Genomic DNA, 8,621 nt, shown 5'->3' on the forward strand with positions numbered 1-8,621 from the left:
CTTTAGAAGCTCACGGGAATAGACCAAATCAGGGAGTACAAGGTGATATGGGATGGACATCATTTGAGGGCAGAGAAGCTAGCAGCAAGATGAAATTTGACAGAACCTTTTGAGGGCCAAAACGTTCGGTTCACCCAATAGTCGCTTAAAACCGGCTTGACTTGGCTGAAAATGTATGAATAGACGGCGACAGAATCGCCGTGTTAGATATTTTTTTGGGGACGTTTAGGTGGTGGGAACGAAAGGTCTAAGATTCTTTACTAACTTGTGAGGATCTTTACCGTGCGGTGGTTATTTATCCGTGGTCTTTGCTTGGCCTGGGAGCCTTATGCATTCGCGAGAACCGCCTCTGCGCATGGATACGTGGTCTCGTTCTGTAATACTGTCTATAAGCAATGTGGTAACGACTTGCCCGATCATGAACACCGTGTGTTATGCTATTTGTGGATGTATGCCGTACGTGTATGTCTGGTAAGTGCGTGTGTAGCGTAAGGATCGATGTGTCGCTTCGGTGAAATGTATGCTTGCGCCAAAACTTTCATTGAAGCTTCTTATTCTTATCTGCGTGAGACAGATACGAAATGCACACGTTGGAAGCGATGGAATATTACCAGGCGTTCACACAACGTTATTTTCCAAGTGGCTTTAATATGCTGTCGCCGATTACGATAATCGGTTTTCTAAGCTATGTCTGTTCTTGTGGGTGTATACAAAGAAAAAAGAAAGAAATAGAGTTGAAGATATGCTGGGAGCAGTATAAATATTCGCTCAAAATTGCCACCTTAAAAGCGTCTTCTTAAAATTAAATAGTGCCGCAAGGCAGTCGTGCCTTGCGGTGAAGTGCACGCTGTGTATTGCGGTAAAGCATACATATTGCGCGCGCTCGTGTTTAAATTGGAAATGTAGCACTGACATTGGACCTCGTGTGTGCACCTAAATTGTACACGCGCTATCCTCTGCCTCATCAGTGACGATGCGGCAGTCAGTATTGTCATCATCTTCAGCTTGTGTAACTAGCACAGAACAATTTACCTAGTAAAATACATTTTGTGGCAGGCAATTCGCAAGGCATTCAGATGTTAGTTCATTGCAGGATTAATTCAAGATTGTTAAATGGCACCTTCAAATCAACGAAACATGCATATGAGAGGCTTCAGTCGTACTTCAAAATTTGTACCATGCCTCAAATTGAAAATGATTATAAAGGAAATATATACTAAGGCTGGGTGTAGATTACCATTCACAATTCAATTACCATTCATATTTTAGAAACTTAGAAAATTTGTAGCTCATGTTTTCCTATCGAGTAAGCACAAAAATAACTGTTGAAGAATGGTCTACAATTACTCACACAGTTTGCGAGAAATAGATCTTTGAAACGTATGTCGTGCCAGAACTAAGTGCAAGGTGGTTAGAGGAAACTGGTTATGACCCGACATAATAGCGCATGTTCGAACTTTTACATGGGCTGCTTGTTGGCAAAAGGGGGTGGAAATTAGGTAAGTGCCTGCAGGGATCTGCACCAAGAGATGAAACCTGCTACATCTTTTTCATAAATTTCATTATTTGTGTCAAGCATGCATGCACTCTTCGTTGTGTTTTCTCAGGGAGCAAGTATATGGCATACGCTTGAAATCCATACGTTATCCCTGCGATTTGAAGATGTTATCACAGTGGACATGAACATGCAATGTAGTTGAAAACGTTGCTGGGCACCAACTTTCTTAACAATTTGAACCCGCTTATACTACAAAAGTTACCTTGTGACTTCAGCCAAATAGTTTCTAACTGTTGTGGTTACTGTCAGATAAAAGTAATAATGAGCTAGTTGTGCTTGGACAACAGTCTTGCTTTACTGTATTAAAATACAGTAATTTAGTACCTGCATATAGAACTGACCACTTAGTTATATTTTTTTTATTTGTGGTCCTATTTGTTACAGTTTATTTTTAAAATATTTCATACAAGGTGGTTAAGTTTTAAGTCCATACAGTGGGCAAATTTTATCAGCAGTACCGCATGCTGTACAATCACTTAATCACTTTTACTTCTCCTAGAAAGCATGGTGTTCCACTATTCCGGTATGTCTCGGCTGAGCTTCTCAACCTCGATGACTGTACATGTCAAACAGTTTGCCAAGTGTAACTACTTACTCCCCCATAACTCTAAATTTTGTCGGGCCATAATAAATAATTGGCAGTAAGGACCAGTTACAAAACCCTTTTTTATGAAGGGCTCATTAATCAGGGACCTAACAATTCTGTACATAAATGATGACAGCAACCATAGATAGAACGATTAGGTTGTACTAATAAAAGCATTGATATTTTTTTCTTTGGAAAGTAAATACAATGCATAAGTAGTCTTACCAGTCCGTGCTTCAATATTGTAGCTAAACTATCACTAAAAGCCAGAGTCATTTACAAATGCCATGTGAATTCCCGGAAAGCGCTAGGTAGCTTTATATAAATTGGGGATGTCTGCAAAAAAGCAAAAAGCCTACGTTTATGTTGAGCAGAAGTCCAAGTGAACATGCATGCATATGTTCATGAACTAGTTCCCTGTAACATGTGGTGCAACAGCTCTAGCTTAAAAGCTTCAGGCAGCTTTTATGCTGCTCCAAAAAGATTTTAGTTGCACCACCACAAGCTCCGGATATGCCTTTTATGAGTCATGTCACTGTGCCCGTTGAGTCTTCAAAAAAACAGGTTTGAAGGGGATGCTAAACATTTTTTTTGAAGGGGTGAGTAGCAGAGAGCATTAATTTATTAAAGTCTTCAATTTTATTATGTTAGCTCTGAGGCTTGCAGGTATGTTAAATGAGCATGGTCACATGAGTAACACCTCATAGGTCAATAATTTTTGGGTTGACAGCAAGGTATGAAGAGACAGGATTATGAAAATTGTAGAAGTAGAAGTAATGAAGTTGTCGAGAAGACTTTTGTTAACAGTACATTTATAGGCTTCGCGCAGAATTTGCTTTCTAGCAGGGTGAATTTACTTTTGCTGATGCTTCCGATGGCATCATTGCACTTCATAAGCACTGGTTTTATGCACTGCACGTGACGATCTTGTTTTTTCAAGGTTCATGTACTGATTAAAAAGTATAGGATCAAGAAACTTACATGCTGTCTTAAGACATAATCAGGCTCACCATAGGGGTAATTGGTGACATTTTAGTGAGTTGTATGTGGGAGGTCTGTGTACATAACATCATAGTAATCTTGCAATGCTGTATCTTTATTTGCGTAACGAGTGAAGCTTCTTTTCCTGTAAAAAATTTGCCAAGCAAACAAGTTCCAACAGTAGGATTTGCCCTTCGGTAAAGCAGGTGGTAAGAGTGAGCTTATTCAGAAGCCCTTCAAGAGTACCCACTGAAGGATTTAGTACCTATAAGGCAAAAATTCCAGTGCACCAAGAAGGGCAAGGGAGGACGGTGCAGGTTAACATTTCAGGAGGGCATCTTCTGGACATCATCCTTCTCTAGCCACAAGCTTGTATGGCCAATGTTTAGCAGACTCCTACTAACATAAACTAGGTATAAATGTTGCTTCTCTATTGCAAGAAGATGACACACCATATACCTTTTGAGAGTCTCCTCACCACAAGCCCTTACCTTAGCCTAAAAATATTTTTTTCTACGGTGCCCTTTTTTTGTCCTAAACAGTTGTCTCAAGCAACAATATGCACATTGTGATTGTCTAGCTGGTGACCACAGAGACTGCTCCAGCCATCACGATGTATACTCCACTCAAAATGTAAGACACTGCAAAATCATAGTCCGGTGTGCGTGCATACGACCTTGAACATGCAAGCAGTGACCACTTCTCTTGTGTTCTCTGCACTGGCGCATGGTTGTTGCACACCTGTTCAAGATTGTGACAGTGAAATTAGTTCTGGTAATGCTGTCTCAGAGGTAAGACTGTTACACCCTTAGGAACACCATGGTGGAGCGAGCAGAGATTCATATCAAAGGTAGTGATAAACGGGCAACACCATGGTGATATAAGCACACTTGCATTAATTTATTACATTTTTATTGAGGCAGACATCACACAGCTAAGCCTGGTTGTGATCTCTTTTCCTTATTGTCTACATAGTTTTCCTTATTGTCTACATAGCACAGGAAGAAAAATTTCTCTGTGGGAGCACCATATTTTAAGCTTGCATGACTCCAATGAAGCACTGCGCGAACAGATATATTGAAAATGTCAATACTTCGGGTCCTATAAATAATGAACTGGTTGTCACATTCAGCCGGTGATCCTGCAGGAGCTTTAGCATATACTCTAAGGTCATTTTGCATCAACAATGCCACATACACGGCGGACCATCGCCGTGCATGTGGCATTGACGGACCATCGAAGAACATGTGGCTTCCTGATTTACATTAACGATTTGTCACATAACATCTCTTCTTCTTTTAAACTTTTCGCCGATGATTGTTTTATTTACCGTGAAATTAAAACCCCTTCTGACCACCTTGCCCTTCAGTGTGACTTAGAAAATGTTTCATCTTGGTGCGATACTTGGCTAATGAACCTTAATGTTACTAAATGCAAGGTAATGAGAGTCTCACGTCGAACATGTAATATTTCTACTAACTACGTACTTAATAGTTCTCCCCTTACTAAAGTTAGCTCTTACAAGTACCTTGGCGTTACAATTTCTGACAACCTTTCCTGGCAGTCTCACATTGACCTTAATAAAAACAATGCTAACCGCACACTTGGTTATTTACGCCGTAACTTCTCCCTTGCCCCGATGCAACTGAAACTTCTGCTCTATAAAACATTAGTCCGACCAAAGCTAGAATATTCATCATCTGTATGGGATCCCCACGTAAACATCCATATCAGTAGCATCGAAGCAATTCAAAATCGCGCCGCTCGTTTCATTTTGTCGAACTATTCCCGTACAGCAAGCGTAACCCATATGAAGTCAACCTTAAATCTACCTAGCCTATCATTTCGCCGCAAAATCTCGCGCTTGTGCCTCTTCCACAAGTTGTACCATACCATGCACTCACTGAGTAACTCGCTTTTTTTGCCGCCATCCTACATTTCATCCCGCAGCGATCACCACTTCAAAGTTGGAATTACAGGCAGCCGTACAAACCTCCATTTTAATTCATTCGTGCCCAAAACAAGCACGGACTGGAATCACCTTCTCGCTTCCATCGCATCCATCACTGACCCGGCCAACTTCAAGAGTACCATAAACGCATACCCTTTTTAAACATGCTCCATTTGTTTGTACAGATTGTTACTTGTTTTTTCACCACTCCTCTCTGTAACGCCTTGTGCATTGAGAGAAAATAAATGAAATGAAATGAAATGAAATACGATAGTTTAACAATGGTTGTTAATGGGCAAGATGATGCATAGCTTCAGGGAGGTAATTGAGCTAAGGGGGAAAATTATAGATGCCCAAGCACCACTGGAAAAATGAAAAAGCACAAAAAAAAAGAGCATCGGTCGCAGCTGAACTACAGAAAATATTTACACTGCACCACACATTCGCATCGTTTAGAATTTTCCCTAATAATGTTATACCAACCTGCGCAGCAACAAGTACTTCCAAGGTAATAAAGTGCAGAATGACACTTGCATAAGACAGGAAACAGGACGCGAGTTAACTGCCATCTATCTTTGTTTGTGCAGGGTGTCTACCAACGTGGGAAAGTCGGGGAATCGGGGCCTTGCTGGAAAACTGGGGGAACTTTGGTAAAACCTGGCTAATTCATGGAAACTGGCGGCAGTCTGTGCCACCATCACAAAAATAAGCATTACCCTTGATCAATACTCAAAAAGTCACTCCTTCGACCGCAACTACAGTGAACATCTAGAAGAGGCCTAAAAAAAGCCAATGCATAACTGTTTCTTCTTAGTGTACAAACAAAAGGATACACTGACCAAAATAACACAAAGTTTACTGATGTTTGGGCACCTGATATTGTTCTGAATGACAGCCATAAGAAAGGTACATCGTATTTAAGTATGACTAGGTGCGTGATGTAAGCACCAAAAGTCTATGGTCAGCGTTCCATAAATCTTATTGAGGATATGTGCAGCTGCGTGAATGTGCAGGGATTCCAGGTGCTGGCATGATGCAAGCTTGTTTTCTTCGACCAGAACACGGTTGCTTGACCAGTCAATTTGAAAGCCTGTATATTCCACATGTTCAGCGAGGGCATTCAAGGCCACCCATGATTTGGTGACTTCATTTTGAACTGTTGTGTTGTTTAACTCTTTCATTGAAATCACAGGTCTCGTAGACTGACATGTCACACTCGTGGCAGACTACAGTGTAAAGAAGACTACAGAAAGTTCCGCTCGGCAGCTTATTCTTCCCATTGACTAAAGCATTCCTTAGCTTTCATGTTGGTACATGCACTATTTTGATGTATGTTCCTTCTACATATCACATACCATATCTGACTTTCCAAGCACAGCATTTCTCACATCGGTAAATTTGTGCATATCTGTCGTGGCCACAAGTTCGGCTTGGCTTGAAGGCCTTTTAGTTTGGTGCTTATGTTAGAACTGCCATCACAAAAGGTTTGCCTTGTATAATATTACTGCTATTATTATTATTATTGGCGATGCAGCTACAAACGTCCTCCGCTATGCACTTATTGCAGATATTTCAAGAGTAGCACACTCTCTTCTCATTTCATTTCCTTGAGATGGTGTTATTAAGTCCATGAGTATTTTTTACCATTATGTTTATAGAAGAGTACGTAAATGAAGGTAACCAAAACATGCAACTTAGCTTCACAAAAAAAGCCTACTGGCTTTTCAGCTTGCCTTTGTTGTACATAGCCTGGTCACTCCTCACGACGGTGTTCATGCTGTCTGAGACGCATCTGGAAGCTAAGTTGCATGTTTTGGTTGCTGACAAGGAAGGCTTCTTTTCAACTCTAGATGGTTCTATGTATAATGATAAGGTAGTCACTGGTTTGGAAAAAAGCTGAATAAATCATTTTCTGAGCAACTGCAGCCAATCAATTTATGTGAATGGACATGCATCTTCACTTTCACATGCAAAGTCTGGTGTTCCCCAAGGATCAATCATGGGACCAGTTTTGTTTCTCATTTACATCAACGACATTGGACATGGTTTGTCATCTACTATCAAATTATTTACATACAACTACATCATTTATAGAAAAATTGACAGCACCCAAGCTAACGAGTCATTATAGTTGGACCCTAATAAACTCGCATCTTGGTGTCACCATGGCAAATTAACACTTCCAAAACGAAGGCCATGACGTTTACAAGAGCACATAAAACAGAAATGAGTCAATATGAAATTCAAGCTCTCCCCATTGAAAAAGTATCCCTATTTAAGTATCTTGGAATTCACTTATCTTCTGACCTGCCTTGGAATAAGCGCATCGATATCACAACTAGTGAGGTGTCAAAAGCACTTGGATTTATTAAAAAAAACCTTTACTTGGTGAACTATACCTCTAAAATGCTAGCATACACTTCACTTGTCCGTTCAAAGATAGAATATGCATCCATCATCTAGAACCCACATCAATCATATCTCATCGATTAACTAGAATTAAAATAAAATGAAGCAGCAAGATTTATCACCAAGTAGTGTTCTCGCAACTGCTGCACTACAGATATTACACACTCACTTTCATTACCCCTTCTTGAAAAACGCAGACTGTCCTCACTGTTGTTGTATTTTCGTACATTTTATCATAGTAAATGTGCCTTCATGAAGCTTGCACAAACACACCTCATAATATTTTGAAACATATCGATCACCAATTCAAAATACACCCTTTTTTGGCACGCACAATTATGTATCAACACTCACCATTACTTCGAAGCACACATCACTGGAACACACTGCCGGGCGACATCGCTTGATTCATTGATCATGCTGCCTTTGTAAACCAATTCAATATTTTCTTGGACTTACCTATTTATATCTATCTATATGACTTACCTATCTGTGTGAGTTTGTAAGTGCATGTATGCGCTTATTTTTACTCTTCTTTCATTGTAAATATGTTTTCTCCTTAAAGATGATAGTCTTGCTTGTGATACTCCAACGCAAAAATTTTGGTCTGTCTGTCAGCAAAAAGGCTCAAGTACGACCACATCCACAGCATCCACCAGTATTGCTCAAGTTTCTGCGTTCATACTTGTACGATTGTCAATAAAAAGCAAATATTGAGCATATTTGAGGCACAATATCAACACGTCGATATTGTGCACTGTGTTTATTTATACTAGAAAAGGTATAAAGAAGTAATTCTAAGCACTGCAGCTGACAATACGACGCTTCACATGGAAAGGCGAGTCTCCTACGCTTTGCTAAGATGATACTGTGCTGCTACCTGTCTTGAAATCTACAAAATATGGCCTCCAAGATTGCACGCATGCTGCGTGCTCGCTATAACAAAGGCCATCCTTTTGTTTTCTGAAATTACCGCCAGATGGCACTCATGTCTCACGCAATGCCTCCAGGATCCCATTCACCAGTTTTCTCGTGCAAAACATCAAATAAATATTTCTGTCTATTCACTCTTTTCAGGCGAAATACAATAATCTTTTGACGACATTTTTGGTCAAATATGCAGATAGGGAGCAATT

General features: G+C 40.1%; 1 long non-coding RNA gene across 1 annotated transcript; it reads left to right on the top strand.

Moving 5' to 3' along the window:
* Positions 1-219: 219 nt before the first annotated feature.
* Positions 220-8,231, top strand: LOC142765174 (uncharacterized). The gene is made up of 2 exons (XR_012884067.1): positions 220-471; positions 5,664-8,231. It is a non-coding gene; the product is annotated as an uncharacterized LOC142765174 (long non-coding RNA).
* Positions 8,232-8,621: the final 390 nt, after the last annotated feature.

This window comes from Rhipicephalus microplus, chromosome 6 (assembly GCF_043290135.1).
Source record: "Rhipicephalus microplus isolate Deutch F79 chromosome 6, USDA_Rmic, whole genome shotgun sequence".
Classification (NCBI taxonomy): Eukaryota; Metazoa; Arthropoda; class Arachnida; order Ixodida; family Ixodidae; genus Rhipicephalus; species Rhipicephalus microplus.